At 36.9% G+C, this 18084-nt stretch overlaps 1 long non-coding RNA gene across 1 annotated transcript in view; it reads left to right on the top strand.

The window, feature by feature from the left end:
* Positions 1–18084, top strand: part of LOC113911479 — a 41004-nt gene that overhangs the window by 8506 nt on the left and 14414 nt on the right. Inside the window, exon 2 of the long non-coding RNA XR_003516486.1 lies at positions 13103–13256. This is a non-coding gene — a long non-coding RNA (uncharacterized LOC113911479). The remainder of the gene's footprint in view (positions 1–13102; positions 13257–18084) is intronic.

Below are 18084 nucleotides of genomic sequence, written 5' to 3'. Positions count from 1 at the left end.
AAATAAATAAAATCTTTAAAAAAAAAGAAAATTCAAAATCAGAAGGAAATTAATATAAAAATTGGTACAGGATTTATAAAAACCCTGGTGTACGGACATTTCCATAATTCAAGTTCTGTGAGATTCTTTCTCTCTCTCTTTCACACACACACAGACAGTTGTTATGCTTAGAGTTAAAAACTACACATACCATAAGAACTACTATAGAGAGAGTTATCAAATTTTGAAAATAGGAGAACTTTTACCACAAGAATCAGAAATATGAGAACAATTAGAAATACCTTAAACATCATGCCAGTGTAGATTACAGGGAGCTTCCTGTGACTCCACCCACTAGGAACCAAGCCTCCACCCGCCAGATTAGGCTCCTGTAGACTCATTTGTGGAGGTGTTACATGCTGTGGAAAGTGGGGGTGAGCTCTAGCAGTGTGGCTGTGAACTTTGGCCAGAGTTTACTTAAGAAAACTGGCTAGATTTGTGGATGATTTTACTGTGGTACAGTCAGGTGACCCTGAAGTGATGGTCACAGTGACCAATGAAACAAAATCTTCACACTCTCTGTTCATGTTTTTTGTGGTTGACAATAGACAGAAAGCTACCGCAGCAGGTGGAATTCCCACATACTGTCTTAGAAGAGAGACTGGTTTCTCTGACAAAGAAATGGTTACAAGTGAGTATTAGAGGGTTCAATTAAGCATCTCTTTCCAATTGACTAGTTTTATGAAACATAGTTCTTTTGTAATTTTTTGCAGCAGATGGTATTAATGAACCTGGTGTGCTGGCAAACAATGGAGGTTTTGTAGCCCTCTTGTTATAAGATATTTCTTGGAATGGGTATTGTTGGAGTGATATAATTAGGAATGATTGATGGAGAGTGTGTTAACATAATTTAAACACACACACAAATGTCTTCTCATACTTTAAACCTGATGGATGCAGAAACACCAAAAAAGTCAGATTGCTATGTTGAAAGTATCTGCAAAAAATGTAGTGCATCAGGCAGGATTCCTGCCAGAGCCTCAAAGTGATGGTAAAGTCTGCCCAATGAATAGTTCAGGCCACACAGCAACGAGTAAAAGAAATTGGTGTTTCAAAACCGAAAAGTCAGACATTATTTACTGTTTTCTGAGAGATTGTGAAATACAGTCACACACTCACCTTGGAAGGAAAGATTATTTCACTTTAATTTTGAACAGTTAAAATTTCCAGAGTTAAAGCTATCAGGAAGATAGTACTGGATACTGAGGATAACCAAATGAAACTTTCTAGAGGTCATCCCACATGAATAAAATCCTTTAATATCATTTTACAGGAGGTTCTTAGAAGTATTATTTTGAATGACTACAAAAGGTATGATGGTTGAAATATGACTGCACTTAAAAATATAAATTGTAAGGTTGATGTCTTTAAAACTCTTCATGGGTCAGCACTACTTTAAAGAGGACAACTGCTGGCAATTTGTACAGTCACATTTGATTCATTAGAATTCACTGTGAAGTCTGATCTTATTACGGTAGCTATAAATGGGATAAGAGGTACAAGTTTTATGTTGCATTATGAAGTTTCTACTTATACAACTAATGAAATTGATGAAGTCATTCATGTAAGTAGAAAAGAACTGGGGCATGGTGCCCTGACAGATAAAGCTTTATATATTGTTATTCACAAAGATTTTGTTTTCACTATGAGAGTCACAGTTGAGGTTCTTGAATAAAATGGGTCATCTCCTATAGTGGTGTTCTCCAGTTAGAACTCTCTTTGATTATTCAAATATTCCATATTTGCATTGTCCATTATGATACCACCAGCCACTTGTAGGTCCTGAACTCTTGAAATGTGAATATCGGAGAAACTGAATTTTTAATTTATGTTTAAGTTTGAATTTAAATAGACACATGTGATCAGTGTGTCTATTGATTACATTATCGGGCCGTACATGTCTACAGCATTGATCTACATTGAAAGTTTAGATTAATGAATGCAGGGATTCCAGCTTCTTCTGCTCTTGCATATGTGGCAATATGATTAATTACCAAAAACAATCCTAAGGACAGTGAAATAGGTTTTCATTTGTTTACAGAATTAATGGAAATTGAAGTTTAAAATGAGGTGATATGGATTTTAAAATAGCTGACATCCATAAGGGAATAGCTGAAATGCAACCCAATATTAAATTTCCAGGGGCATCAATAAAAATTTAATGGAGGCCATTTAACAAGCCTCAGTAGTAAAGGAGAAGATATAACAGGTAATGAACAAACAATTCAAAGCCTCGGGCATCTAAAAATAAAACAGACCTGTTGTGAAAACTGTCCAGATTCCATTAACAAAAATGATCCAAGGCTTTTGGACCAGGGAGATATAATTGTTAAAACTTTAAAAATTTTATTTATTTATTTATTTTAAGATTTTATTTATTTATTTGGCAGAGAGAGACACAGCGAGAGAGGGAACACAAGCAGGGGGAGTGGGAGAGGGAGAAGCAGGCGCCCCCGCTGAGCAGGGTGCCCGGCATGGGGCTCGATCCCGGGGCTCGATCCCAGGACCTGAGCCAAAGGCAGATGCTTAATGACGGAGCCACCCAGGCACCCCAAAACTTTGAAAATTTTAAAAAAGAGAGTAACTATTGCTCAGTTGGGTGGAGAAACATTTTCTGTACTTGCATCCGTATACAGTGCCATGCCTGAAGTAAGAGACTTCTCTGATGTTTACAAAGATAATGAGGGGCTGCAATTAGAATCTGAGGCAGTCTCCATTGACAAAATAACTGGCACCAGAGACTCTGGAGCACTGGCAGAGCTGTATCCACACATGATTGCAGTACTGTTTTCCAAGTTCCAGTGGGGTCAATGAAAGACTGAATATCCCACTGTCCTGCACTCAGAAATTTACCAAGAAATCAAGGTAAAAGATTGTGGATGTTATCTGGCTGATGATAAAATGAAGCATTATTGTAAAGTAATTGCTGTAACTCTTGTCAAAACTCTAAATGATAGAAGCAGGATGGTAATAGAAGAGGCAGTTTCTCAATTATTAGCTGTTCTTTCTCATGATTTCTTAAATAATGATCAGGTAGAATTCACCACACCAACAAAAATTTCAACATTTCAGGAGTACTTTCTAGTGTGTGGGTTTATATACAAAATAAATATATACAGTATTTTATTAAAAGTGAAATAGAGGGAATTTAAAAAAGAAACAAAAGGAAAGACTTGGGCAGTGTGAAAATAGAACAGGAATATTTGGAACATAGTGATGAATTTCTATAAATGAAAAATAATTATTTAATTAAAAATAAACAATGGGTGGTTTAGAGAGCAGAGTAAATAACTGAAAAAAGTGTTAGCAAATTGTACAATAGGTCTAAGGAAATTTCTGGGGGAAAATACAGAGAAATAAAGGGATGGAAAAATATGAAAGATAGGTCAAGAGAAAAGATAGGTTAACAACCCAAATTTTCTTTGAAATGATGTGTCCCCATCTACTGTCCAACACTATTTTCTTAGATGCAAGCCAGAAGAAAAAATGATCTAATAAATCAACATTTCAAAAGAGACATCAATAGAAAAAACAAGTTACAAAATTAGACCGTCAAGGAACCAAACATAGTAATGATCAGAAATATATTATAAAACAATTTATAAATGAATGTTTAAGGAAATAAAAGTAGGAAAGCATAAAAATAAGTAAGTGATAAGATTTAAAATAAAGCAAATCTGAAGAACAAACCAGAAATTAAAAAAAATATATAATCACTGAAACTGCAAGATAGAATTGAAGAAATTATTAAGGATTCAGCAAAGAGAAGGAAAATGGAAAAGACAAGTTAGGACATGTGGACAGTAGAATGAGAAAGGGTTGCATACATCTAATCAGAGTTCCCAAAGGGTAGAAATGCAAGAGTGGGAAGAAGTAATATTTGAAGAGATAGGGGCTGATTATTCCCAGATTGAGGAGACATGACTTCTCAGGTTCAGAAAGCACCTCAAATCCCATAAGGATATATAAAAATAAATCTAATTCAAGACATATTTAGCAAACTGTAAAACTCCAAAGTAAAGAGAAGATATCAAAACACCTGGAAAGACAGCCTACCTATGCAATGTCAGCTTGATTCACCGGAGGACTCTCAAAAGCAATAATAAAAAACCAGAAGACGATTAAGTAATACTTTAATAATAAGGCTTAGGGAAAAGAACTAACAACATAGAATCATATGCTCAGCAAACTATTTCTCAAGATCGAGGAACATTTCTTCAAGCAAACAAAAAACGGAGTTAATTACAAGTACTTTCTAAAGAGAAAATGTTACAGAAAGAAGAAAAAATCTATCTCAGACTAAACAAAGTCTAAGATGCAATTAGGAATGAAAAACTAAAACGTTTTAAAACATGTGGGTTAGCCACAAATTATCAACCATAATAATGTCTAATTTGTGGCGTTAGTAAACAATTAAATAAAACTTGTTTCTGGACAAAAGTATTACATTAGATAGGAACTGTGCTATAGGAGTTAAAGCCCTACATGTTAGGTGTATGTTAAAAAGAAAGTACGCACTGATTAATTTTGATTTTGTGAAGTTAAATGTGCAGTTACTTTGTAGAATACCCATTAACAATAAAAATAGAGTAACATTCAAGTCAGTACTGGAGGGAAAAATATGATTTAAAAAATGCCACGAGAAAGCAGGAAGACAGGGAAGAAATGAAGATGAAATATATCACTATTTATATCAGTAAATACAAAATACAAAAATTAAGAAGGTTAAATATATCAGTACAAGTAAATGTGAGTGGATTAACCTCCCCTTCACTCCCACACACAGAGCTAAAAGATAAACAATTGGCTATATGTTACCTACAGTAGATCTATATAAACCTGGAGGTCACAGGTTTATTTTAAAGATGGTCAGGTAAAGTCAGATATTTCCCTTTTTTTTCTCCCATAAACCATTTGAAACAATGAGGAGAATAAAAACTAAAACTACAAATACCAGTTTGTTCATTTCTTTTAAATTAGGTAGCAACAAAGACCTTAAGTTCCCAAAGTGGAGAGAGGGTTGGCAAAGCAGTAGGCAGACCAGGAGTAGGAAGCAGGACCTTCCATCAGCCAACCTCAGAAAGTTATGAAAGCCAATCCTATCCTAAATCCGTTGTTGGCTCTAATTGAAATGTGCTACCCAAACTGTTTTTTGACTTTTATGACTTCCTTGGATTCTCTTCCAAGAGTTAGAGGAGTCAAGGTTAAACCAGGAACCATATGATGAAGAAGTCACATTGGGAAGAAGCCCCAGTGGGAAAGCAAGTATTATAAAAATTCTATATTGTCTATCTCCATTGGGGTCATAAGGAAAATTCTTGCTAGCCTCAAACTCTTCCCTCTCCGTTCTCTCAGTGCAGGACTGGCTAGATAATTTTTAAGGCCTGATGCAAAATGAAAATTGTGGAACTTTTTGTTTGGAATTATTAAAAATTTTACTAAAAAATTTAAAAATACTCTGCTTGGTGACAAACAGAGTATTAAACCAAGCACAGAGCCTTTCTATGCAAAGGATGTTGTGCTACCATACATGTTATATGTCTTTGAAACCTTCATCAGTGGAACTCTTTCCCAGAAAAAAACTCACCTCCTGAAAATATGAAATAAGAGTCAACAGAGGGTTTAATTGGAGATACTACCACAAAATGGAAGGAAGGGAACAGGAAAACAAATTCATAAAAGCAAAACCTTCATCAGAAATTGTTGTTGTGAAACACTAGAAAACTGTCAAGCTTTCACCACGAAAAACATAAAAAAGAAAACTGCCACTCTGTGGAAGAGTATGGGAAGAAACGGTGAGGCACTGGAAAATGGAAACCAAATTGGCAGAGTGAATGAAAATAGTAAAATAATATCATCATGTGAATCAGTGGTTCTCAAGCCTGGCTGTTTATTAGAACCACCTATGGAACTCTTAAGTCCTACCAGTGCCCCAAATCCATGTCTGTGGGTTTTTCTTTAATAGTTCTGGGCTGGAGCCCAGTCATTGGTATGTTTAAAAATCTGCACAGGTGACTTTAAAGGGCAGCCAATGTTGAGAGCCACAACATAACTGAAGGAAAAATTAGAAGGCAGGGAAGGTGATGATCTAATAAAAAAAACAGTAGGAGGCAAAGGAGAAAGAAAATGGGAGCTGCTGTCAATGCACCAATTTCCTTATTTTTATTAGCTGAAGATAACAATTGTAAGCCTGTAAACCAGTTAAGGTATATATAACTATATCAGCACAAATGCAAAAACTAAGAAATATATTAAGGTATTAAAAGTACCTAAAATAAGTTGGAGAAGGAAATGGGGGTACAGATAAAATATATTAATAATTTTCAGAAGGAAATTTAGAAATATATCGCCCCAAATGAACACGATAAGTTTAATACATAAAGTTATATAGGTAACAAGTAGAAAAGAATATAACACTTCTCAGTTTTCAGGAGAAACATACACCAAAAACTAAGAAAACAGACAACAGGATGAATAATTAAGATATGCGAAGAGAGAAGATGTCAAATAATTTAATAGGACTTAGACCACCATACTAAATAAGTGATTAAAAAGTTAAAAATAAAAGGATGGATAAAGAAAATAGAGATTTTCAAAAACAGCTAAAAGATAATGTAGGTAGGAATAATTTAACATAAAATGTGCACAATTTATCTGAAGAATTTTAAAAAGCTCTTCAAGAGACACACATACCCATAAAGTCTAGAATATTTGAAAAAATGGAAATGTACTACTATGTTCTAGATTACAAAGATGCAATTCGTGAAGATGCTAATTCTCCCTGAGTTAATAAATAACCTAAATCATAAAATGCAAGTAAGAAATACCAATAGGTCTGTGCTCATTCATGATAAATGGAGCCTCCTTTTGCCCATCACAGCCACTGGTCACATACCCCTTCTCTTCACCCTGACGCCTAAACCCCAAGGATAAAAAATACCCAAAGATCCAATGTTTTAAAATATATTTTGGGGCACCTGGGTGGCTCAGGCAGTTAAGCGTTTGACTCTTGATTTTGGCTCAGGTCATGATCTCAGGGTTGTGAGATCAAGTCCCCCGTTGGGCTCTGCTCTGAGTGTGGAGCCTGCTAAAGATTCTCTGTCTCCCTCTGCCCCTCCCCCCCCCAAATAAAGCTCACTGGTGTTCATTATTTAAAAAAATACATTTTATGAAGCCACTATCATCTAAAAAAAAACATAAAAGACTAAATAATAAGCAATATTGAATAACCACAAGTTTACTTCTTTACCTTCAACCCATACTAGGAAAGCTAGGGCATTTTATGCCATTATTTTACTGAAGTTGGATCAGGTCTCTGTAGAAAGCATCTATTAGCAGTAATGCGCCTTGGATAAACCTCATTGGCTACGATACCGCCACTGTGCAAAGCTTTGTACAAAGCATCTAAAAGCAAGTAAAATACAGTGGCTAAAAAAAATACAGTGGCTAAAACAAATAAAAATAAAAGCAAATAAAAATACTAAGATAATTCAAATATGGAAATGTAGGCAAATATTTTTTTTGAAAAGTAGGCAAATATTTTAATACATTTATAGCTAACATATTATTTCATATGCTAGGTTATAAAAATTGTATTTGTGTGAGGCCCTAGGAATCAATAGACCTTTTTGTAAGAGGACTAAAGGAAAAAAATGAAAGACAATGATAATGTTTAATTTCATATATTGTATTCCTTGAGTTGATTCTCTATAGTCCAAAAGTGTTTAGCTTAACTTAAAGTTTTCTTCCATATGTTAGGTTTACACTGATTTTCCTTATTGTTTATATTGTTTGTTTCAGTCATTTATTCATGCATACATTCAAACATTTGAAGTGAGTATTTTTATAGTTGCTCCTGTGTTAAATCTTATAGACTAGGGGTAGTAAAAGAAAAAAAACATTTCTCTACTCACAATACTTCTGAAACTAACTACCTGGAGTTAGTGCAGACTCCACAGGTTAAAGCTAAGAGTTCCACAAGACTGTCCCCCCCACTTCCGAAGCCACTTGAAAGTTCAGACCTCTGGTATTTCTGACCAACTGACTATAAATCAGGGGTTCCCACACCCCCCCTTCTTGGGTTTGATAATTTGCTAGAACAGTTCACAGAACTCAAGAAAGTACTTTACTATTACCCGCTTATTAAAAAGGATATAACCTAGGAGCAACCAAATGGAAGATAAGTATAGAGCAAGCTGTGGGGAAGGGGCGTGGAGTTTCTATGTCATCTCCTGGCATGGCACCTTTTCAGCACTTCCATATGTCCAACTACCCAGAAGCTCTCCAAACCACTTAATTTAGGATTTTTATAGAGGTTGCATTATATAGGCACGATTGATTAAATGATTGGCTATTGGTAATTAAGTAAACCTCTAGCCCCTCTCCTTTCCCTGGAGCTAAAGAGTTGGGGTTGAAAATTCCAACCTTCTAATCACACAGTTGGTTCCTTTGGCAACCAGTCTCCATTTTGCAAGAATCACCTCATTAGCATAAATTCAGGTATTATTAAGCAGGGCGTATCGTAAGTAACAAAAATGCCCCTCTCATCTTTATCACTCAGGAAATTCTAAGGGTTTTGGGAGCTTTTGCCGTGAACAGGGGACAGAGATCAAATATATATTTCTTACTGTGTCACAGATTGTTAAAAAAATAAACAAAAGAAGGCATGGCTTGGATATTAAAGGAACATATAATTTAATGGCAAAAGATGGGATGGAAGGAGAGGAGATGACCTACATGAAACTATTGGAAACAATTTAGAATCTAGAAGGAGCTTACTCTTTAAATTAATATATACATACATTAAAATTTATGTGTCAAAGTTAATTTATTTACTTTAAAACTATATTTAGGGGCACATGGCTGGCTCAATCAGTAGAGCATGTGACTCTTGATGTTGGGGTCATGAGTTCAAGCACCATGTTGGGTGTAGAGATAACTTAAAAATAAAATCTTTAAAAAAATAAAGTTATATTTAATACAGTCCTTAAAAAACATGCAAAAAGTCTTTTTTTCCTGATACTGAAAAATTAATCAGTAAATTTGACTGCCTTTTTTTAGTACCTAAAATGCAATCTGTTAGTTTGTGGGTGGAACTTGTTATTATTTTATTGTGTCATGCACTGACCAGCTGTTAATTTATATTAAGCCAGGTATATTTGTTTAAAAAGAGCAAATTACTCAAAAAATGATCAGAAATATTCCCTACTTGTTCCAGTGAAATTCTATCCTAGTCTTTCTGTTAATTGCCCTCTGGCTTTGTACACACCAACAGATGGATTCCATGGCCAAAAGGAAAAATTCACTCATTCTAAAGGCAATTTTAGTAGAAATTCTCAAAGAAAAAAAGGCATAAAAGTAGTATTTGAAGGCAAAATCATATGACATGTATACATTGCTCTTTGTGAGTCAAACATAAATATTTAAAAAGTGTATATAGATAGAAATGAATACAAAGCATTTGGTATTAAGTAGGAAAAGACAAATTTTTAAATTGATAACTTACCTATAATTCTCTGCTTTTTAGCTATTTTATATTCTCTTGGTTCTTAGGTTTGTTATTCTATTAAAAATACAGTTGGTTTGAGCTACATATTTTTATCAAGTTTCTTGTTCTGTGTTTGAGGAAAAGGGTACCCTTTGTGCAATCCAACATTTTTACATTAAAGGATGACTAATCATGTCCTCTTCTTGTTCACACGTTTCACTAGGCGGATGAAATGTTTTGCAAATTTAGAACATATGCACCATCTGGTTTTGGTGTGCATAATTCATACACTGAAAGGCAGTGGAGTTACATGATTAAAGGGAACAAATTTGGAGCCAGATAGACCTTCATTTGCACAGACTATGAATATGGGTGAATTATTGACCATGTTGGTCTTTAGTTTCCTCATCTGTAAAATGAGGACACCAATGCTTATTTACAAAGTTGTGATATGGATTAAATGAAATAAGTAGAATAAGGTGTTAGCTTAAAAACACGACATACATCTTTTAGAATTGAACATAAACTAGCAATTGGCAAAGTTTTTACTTATGTGTAAAGAAAATATAATCATTAATTCTGTTAAAAAATAAAGATGACAGTTTAGGTGATAAACTTCATTTAACATTTCATGAAGCTGGTAGTCTCCTTTTGAAGAAGTGCAAAATGAGGCCATTGGCAAGAAGCTTTTATAGGATAAAGAATAAAGAACAAGGAAGAGGAAAAGCAGGAAAATAACTGATTGGGGCCACACAGTCAACCTTGTTTGTGATGTGGCATCCTGAGAGGAGTGGCTTCCTCTTAGGCCTAGAAAGTTATCTCAACAAATCAAAATCTGTCCTTATGGAAAGAGAATTTTTTTCCTAGTCTAAATCTCTCATGACTTGTTACTAGTTCATATAATGACCAGTAAAGGAAAAAGTGCTGTGGGATACATGGGGAATGTCAGTATGATTTTGGAGACAAAGATCTAAGGAAATATAGAGGCATTTAAACCAAAAATGAAAAATTGTTTGAAAATGTACTTACTTTACCAAATATTTGAAGATGTAGACACCACACTAATAGAAAGTCCTTGTATTCTGCCCTTTTAAACTGTAGAAGCCAGAAATGGAGCTCTCTGAGAGTAAAAAATGATAAGTTCAATGTTCAGAAAATTTTGTAGTTTTGTGTGTTTATTTTAAAGGGATTGTTTTCATATAATGAATTCCTGTTCCCGTTTTGAGATGTGCTTGTGGTCCCAGGGCCCTCTTGGGACCTGGATAAGTCAGTGATTATGCCCAACACTTCAATTATTAAGGACCCTTCTTTTCTGAAGAACATAACAGTACTACTGATTTGAGGGCCATCTTTTGTATGTTTTTGTTTATTTTTAAAAGATTTTATTTATTTATTAGAGAGAGAGAGAGTGCAAGCAAGCACGAACAGGGGGAGAGGCAGAGGGAGAGGCAGAGGGAGAAGGAGAAGCAGGCTCCGTGCTGAGCAGGGAGCTTGATTCAGGACTCACTCCCAGGACCCTGGGATCATGACTGGAGCCAAAGGCCCGTGGCTTAACGGCTGAGCCACCCAGGTGCCCCATCTTTTGCATGTTAAATGATTCTGCCTACCATGATCTTCATAGATCTCCCAGACAAAATATCCCTGTAGGCTGCATGGAAGGTATAAATTGGGCTGGGCAAAAGACATTGAGTGATTTCCTCAGGATTTGCAGCTATGTTATTAGCTACAGCTATGTACACCAGCACCATCTCATAATATACAATGTAAGCCACATATGTAATTCCAAATTTTCTAGCAGCCATCTTTTTAAAACTAAAAACAAACAATTGGAATTAATTTTAATAATATATTTTATTTAACATGACATATCTAAAATATCATTTCAACATGTAATCAATATAAAAAGTGTATTGAGGTATCTTTATTCTTTTTTCATATGACATTCTCAAAATCTGGTGTGTATTTTATATTCATATGGTACATCAACTTGAACTAGCCACAGTTCAAGTGCTAAATAGCCTCTTGTGGCGATTGCCTTCCATATTGGTATGACCAATCTGACTTAAGGAAAAATGTGTTTGTTTGTTTGTTTTTTAGATTTTTATTTATTTGACAGAGAGAGACACAGCAAGAGAGGGAACACAAGCAAGGGGAGTGGGAGAGGGAGAAGCAGGCTTCCCACTGAGCAGGGAGCCCGATGTGGGGCTCGATCCCAGGACCCTGGGGTCATGACCTGAGCCCAAGGCAGACTCTTTTAACGACTGAGCCACCCAGGTGCCCTAGGAAAATGTGGTTTCACAGGAAAAGATATTCTCATTCTGAAACTCATGGTTGGTGATGACTCTTATTTTCAAACAACTTTCCAAAATATACAGACTGGGCAAAGGATACTTAATCTAGCACGTAATATTTTAGCTCCTTAAAATTCAAATTTGACCACCTAGAGATTCATAGCATTAGGACCAAATATCGAATATCAATGTAATTTCCAATTGAAATTTATCAGAAAGGAAAATTGATAACCTAGGCTGGAGAAGACTCCAGAAGGGAGCATAGCTGTCTTTAAATATCTTAAGAAGTCTCAGAAGACAACCAACACGAATGCTCTTTGTTCAAAAGAAACTAATATTTTAATTTTTTTAAAGATTTTATTTATTTGAGAGAGAGCACAGAGGGAGAGGGAGAAGCAGACTCCTTGTTGAGCATAGAACCATCCAAATGGGGCTCAATCCCAGGACCCTGAGATCTTGACCTGAGCTGAAGGCAGACACTTAACTGACTGAGCCACCCAGGTGCCCCTAAAAGAAACTAATGTTTTAAATGTATATTGAGAACTCCTTTGTTTTCATTTAAATCTAATGGCAGAATCTTACAGTCTGCTGACAACTGACTTCTGTTTACATCCTGAGGGGAAGTTCTCAAAGTACCCAATTCCCTTATTCTGTAATTGTAATTCTTGTGTCTCAATCTTCTTCTGGAAAAAGCCCCCCACCTAAATGTTAGGAAGTCATTAAGAATTCATCTCTATTCAATCTTTCAAATCTCTGCCAAGATTGCCAACAGAGTGCCAAATGGCTCTTAGCTGTTTGTAGATCTGAGCTGAGCTGAACAGGCAGGCTTACACTAAGTCTTTATTTCACTCAGATTCTGAGTGATCTGACTACCCATCAGATTTAATTTTGATGGCTTTTATTGGCTTCATTAGTGAAAACAGTGGGAAAAATGAATAATAACTATGAAAAATGTCTATAGTGGAATCATATTACTACTAACATGGATATTTCATTTCTCAATGGTTGTCCTTGTCACAATTTGCAACTTAATGTCAGCTGGGTATTGAATTTTTCAACAAATACATTTCCCTCTTTTGTGTGAAATTGTACAATTAAAATTATATGGGAGCATATAACATTAAATAGGACAATTTGGGGTAGTTTTATTACTTCATCATTAAGAAGGTGTGTGACATCAGGGTGAGGAAAATTGGACATAGTTTGTGTTTTAGCACAATATAGACAATTGACATTAAGATATACTAAGGGATGCTTTTCATTATAGGCAATCTGTGTTTTCCAGGGTTTTGAAGAATTATACCTATGAACATGTGTTATTCAAAATATAACTCTGAAATCGTTCCTTCTGCCCTGTAAAAACAAGTCATTATAGTCAAGCAGTGTTTGCCCTGTGAATTTATCAAGCCACACGCACCTTAATGACCGATGACCTAAAGGTAAGTGACAGTTCACCTTGTGGAGCTATTTATAGAAAAAAAGACACAGCTTACTACAAGCATTACCTAATCTCCTTTTAATTTCTGTTAAGTCTCAGCATAAAAATAACTTGAATAAATGCCCAAAGGGTCATAGTTATAGATGACATATGCTAAACATTTTTACATTTGAGGACTATGGAAAGGAATACAGTATCCAGATAACTATGAAGATATCTTGTATATTAGGAGAGTATCTTTCATTGAATATTTATATACTTTTTTGAACGGCCCTTTTCATTTTATATGTCAAAATAAAAAAATGAAATATTTCTCTTCATCATATTATATCCTAGAAATTGGATATTAAGTGTTCTGAATATACTGAAGAAGAGATTTGAAAAATGGAACAGCTAGTTTGAAGTTACCCTTTTTTGTGGTTCTTTATAAAAAGAAAAAAATAAGTCATTGGATATAAAAGACAAAGCCATTTAAAGCACTCAACCAAAAAATGGAAATAAAAACATGAATATGTATATATATATGTGTATATATATATATATGGGAAAAGTCTATGTATATGTTATATATATATTTTATACATATATATGTGCATCTGTGTGTATATGTGTATGTATCTCTATCTGTATTCTGTATATGTATATTCCTCCCCTCCTCTAAAATAGCACAAATGATGCATCATGGCCCAAGTTGAGCACTTTATATTTTGTAACGTCACTTTTTATGTAGATTGCTTAGAAATTACTGTTTGCCTGTCTTGTGGGACTTCCATGAAATCAGCATTCAGCAAGCCCGGCTTCCTGGCAAACAACGGAACATTCAGCTCATATGTGAGGAAAGAGACCTCTCCAATGAGAAGGGAGGGCAGCGAGTGGGAAAAGTGGCAACCCTCGTACAAAGGAGCAAAGAACGGTGATTCATAAGGAGGGTGGGAGAACGCCGCCTGCCCCCATGCCTGCCACAGTATAGATTCCACAACTGGCACTTACTTGGCAGATAATCCACCAGGGCACTGACCTTGGCAGCTTTACAGAGGTAACCTTTATGTGAAGAGGAACTGTTCTTCAACAATGTCTCCAATATGCTTGCCACAAAAATTCTCTTTTTTTTTTCCCTAAGAAAAAGGGGGACATGCATGGAAAAGCATATTTTATTTTTCCATTCCCCCTTTACCCCTGGTTGCAGAGGCAACTTTCATGGCTCATTGCGGACAATTTCTTATATGCCCTATGTGTTCGTCATAGTCCTTAAGTTCGTGTAAATGACATTTAATTATAGGACACAATGACAATGGCTTTTATTAGTTCACTGCATTTTCCTTTCAATTCAGGCCATAGAATAACTAGTTCTCTCTAGTAACCTTTTGTGTGAGTAATTCTGTTAGGCAGTCTCATTCCCAATGGGGCAGCCTCTACCTAGAATGTTGCTTTCTCTCCTAGTGTCCCTTCTTTCACCCGCATGCCACATTATAAAAGTGGCCTTGATGGTGGCCTTCTTGCTTCCATTTATATGTCTATGAATTGCCTGTAACTTGTTATTCTCAGTACCCCTGTACTGACATTCGTAGGTGCCAAAATATATCTGGTACCTTGTGTTTGAGAAATGAAGCCCTGTTTCAGAGAGCCGGAGGTAACGTCATACTCTCGCAATTAGAAGCATTAATGCAGTAGGAGAAAACAAAAATGAAAATCTAACCTTGTCTTTTGATGATTATAGAAATACCAGGAACAGTTCCAACACTGGAGGAAAAAAAAATATTTGAAGAGTTTACACGCCTGTGCATGCATAGTATAGCAGGCTACCAGCTGAGACTGGTGGTGAGCCCATTCAGAAATTTCAAGTCATAGTTCCTTTGGGAATAATGTGCCTTTGTGCCTGCTAGCTCTAAGTCAGAAAGGGCTTTTTCCCTTACAGCTGGCATCAGGCTTCGTGATGAATCACTTGCCTCTTTATATTTTTGCTCTTCTTATTTTGTTGGAGATTACTGGCCATGATTGATGGATGGCTCCATGCAACTGACTGGTAAAAGCAGAAAATAGCTGCTCTAGAGTAAAACAACAGGAAGAAAAATGCAGTATTATACTTCTGCCTTAGGTTTGCAGCTAAATTAGTCAGTTACGCTTGCCCAGGAGGTGAAATTTAATTTCCTATTTCGCCCTTCAGATATTATTGTCTTTACTCATCATGGCCAGATCATGCCATAAATCAAGGAAAATAGTTTCCAGTAAACTAGCAAATACCTTTAAGCTAGACTAAATATGACTCCATTTTGAAAGGGTGTTTTGAAGTATAAAGCAAAATTATTATATATGTCCACTTCCTATATATTCATATAACATTGTATACTTTTTATTTTTAGTATTATCATAGTTTTAGTCAGCTACTTAGTCATTTGCTTATCAACAGTCTTTCATATAAATGAAGCCCTGAGAGGGTAGGGACAAAGCCATCTTGTTCATTACTTATCCCCATCACCTAGCACATGTGAGGTGCTCAATAAACATTTCAAACCATTGGATGAATAACTAATACAGGGATGTATAATGTAAAGTCTCACTATATTATATATTTTGTCATGAAAAATCAGCCATATTTATACATTTCTATGAAAATACGAGGAAAAGGAAAGTGTTACAAGAGAGGAAGAAACTGATACAGAAGTTTGGAGGAGGAGAAATTTACCTTAGTGACTCAAAGGAGGGGAGATTAGAATAGGCTACAAGGCAGGGGATGGTGTTTGAAGTGGGACTTGAAAATAGGACAGCAAAGTGAAAAGTGGAGGGGCTGAGAAGCATGGATGGATGATTTTAGGTAGAACAAATTGTTTGAAGCAGAGGGCTGATTTATGGAAGTTGTTGGAAATCATGCTGGAAGAGAGATCCTAATCAGCTGACCCACAAGCTTGTCAGAAGCTTTGTATAACAAACCAGAGGATTAGATTCTGTGTAGTCAGAAAGGGAGCCGGTAAGGCTTTTCAGTGAGAAATACCATGATCAGAGTGAGGCATTGGGAAGATCAATCTGAGAGCAATAGGAAAGATTTGTGGTGTGAAGAGGGAAGTAAAGGGTCGAATTAGAATGCTTTAGTTAAATTCCAGAATGTAGATTCAAAGAGTATGGTAATGGAGGAGCATTTGCACTTGGGAGAGTAATGACTTGGAGGTTTTAAAACATTAGTTAATTGGGCAGTAATGGTGCTGCTACCAGAAACATGGAAAACCATGTGATGAACAAGTTTAGATGACAAGATGATGAATTTAGTCTTAATCATGGTTAGTTAGAGGCACTGAGAGGCCATTTGTTTAGAAGTTTGACAATGCAACTGGCATTTCAGAGTTTAAAATCTTGGGAGAGCAATGCAAGATAATGGGTAATACAAATAGGTGGAGCAGTGAATGGATCCAGTGGATTGGAGGTGAGGTCATTGGAGATAAGAAGATGAAGTTTTTTAGTGCTGAGTAGTCCAGGGATAAAAGGTAAGGTAGAGGGGGAGAAGCAAGATGGCAGAGGAGTAGGAGACCTGGATTTCGTCTGGTCTCAGGAATTCAGCTGAATAGGAATCAAACCATTCTGAACACCTACGAACTCAACAGGAGATCGAAGAAAAGAATAGCAACAACTCTCTGAACAGAAAAGCGACCACTTCCTGGAAGGTAGGGACATGCGGAGGAGTGAATCTGAGGCAATATTCGGGAGGATAGACGGCGGGGGAGGGGGCCTCCGTCGGCCGCTTCTGGCAAGTGATAGAGCCGCGGAGCACAAAATCGGAACTTTTAGAAGTCGGCTCTGCCGAGGGACATCGCTCCAGTGGCTAAGCGGGGGGTGGAACCCTTGCGGGACAGTGTGGTCTCAGGACCCTCAGGGTCACAGAAAGACTGGGGGTGCCTGAGTGCGGCAGAGCTCCCAGGTATCGGAGCGGGGAAGCCGGCTGCAGAGACGGAGCCAAGGCGTGGGCTCTCAGCTCGGGGTTTCCATAAACCGTGATCCACTGCATAGTCGGGCCACTACGCCTCCAGCAGGGACCCAACAAGCGGCAGATCCGGGGAGGCTCCCCTCCCTCCCCCGGGAGGAGCGGCGCGGGAGCGCACCGCAGGGATCTGCTGGGTTTGGAGACTCCATACAGGGACGGGTGCCAGAGATAGAAACGCTTGGTCACAGGCCGGGTGAGCGCGGAGTGCGGCCGGAGACCGGGGAGACGGGAGTGACTGCTTTTCTCTGGGGCTCACTGAGGAGTGGGGCCCTGAGTTCTCGGCTCCTCTGCAGCGGAGATTGGGAGGCCACCATTTTCACTCTTGTCCTCCAAAGCTGTACGGAAAGCTTGCAGGGAACAAAAGCTCCTGAGAGCAAACCAGAGCAGATTACTTAGCCAGGACCCGCAAGGGCGGGGCAATTCTGCCTCCGGCAAAGACATTTGGGAACCATGGCAACAGGCCCCTCCCCCAGAAGATCAGCAAGAACAGCCAGCCAAGACCAAGTTTACCGATCAATGAGAACGGCAGAACTCCAGCACTAGGGGAATACTGCACATAGAATCCATGGCTTTTTTACCATGATTCTTTAGTCTTCCAAAGTTAATTTTTTTTAACTGTCTTTTTTTAAAATTTTTCTTTTTCCCTTTTTCAACCAACATCTTAACAATCCCTTTTTTAAAAAAAATTTTTATTTTTCATTTTTAGAGTCATATTCCATCCCTTCATAGTAGTTACCCTTATTTTTGGCATATATATGTAAGTTGTTCTCTCTTTAAAATTTTGAGATACAGTTTCTTCTAACATATCAAAATACACCCTAAATCTCTAGTGTAGGGCTTTGTTCTACTCTCCTGCCTG

The sequence above is a fragment of the Zalophus californianus genome, chromosome 12 (assembly GCF_009762305.2).
Source record: "Zalophus californianus isolate mZalCal1 chromosome 12, mZalCal1.pri.v2, whole genome shotgun sequence".
NCBI classification, from domain to species: Eukaryota; Metazoa; Chordata; class Mammalia; order Carnivora; family Otariidae; genus Zalophus; species Zalophus californianus.
This window is presented reverse-complemented; position numbering and strand designations above follow the sequence as displayed.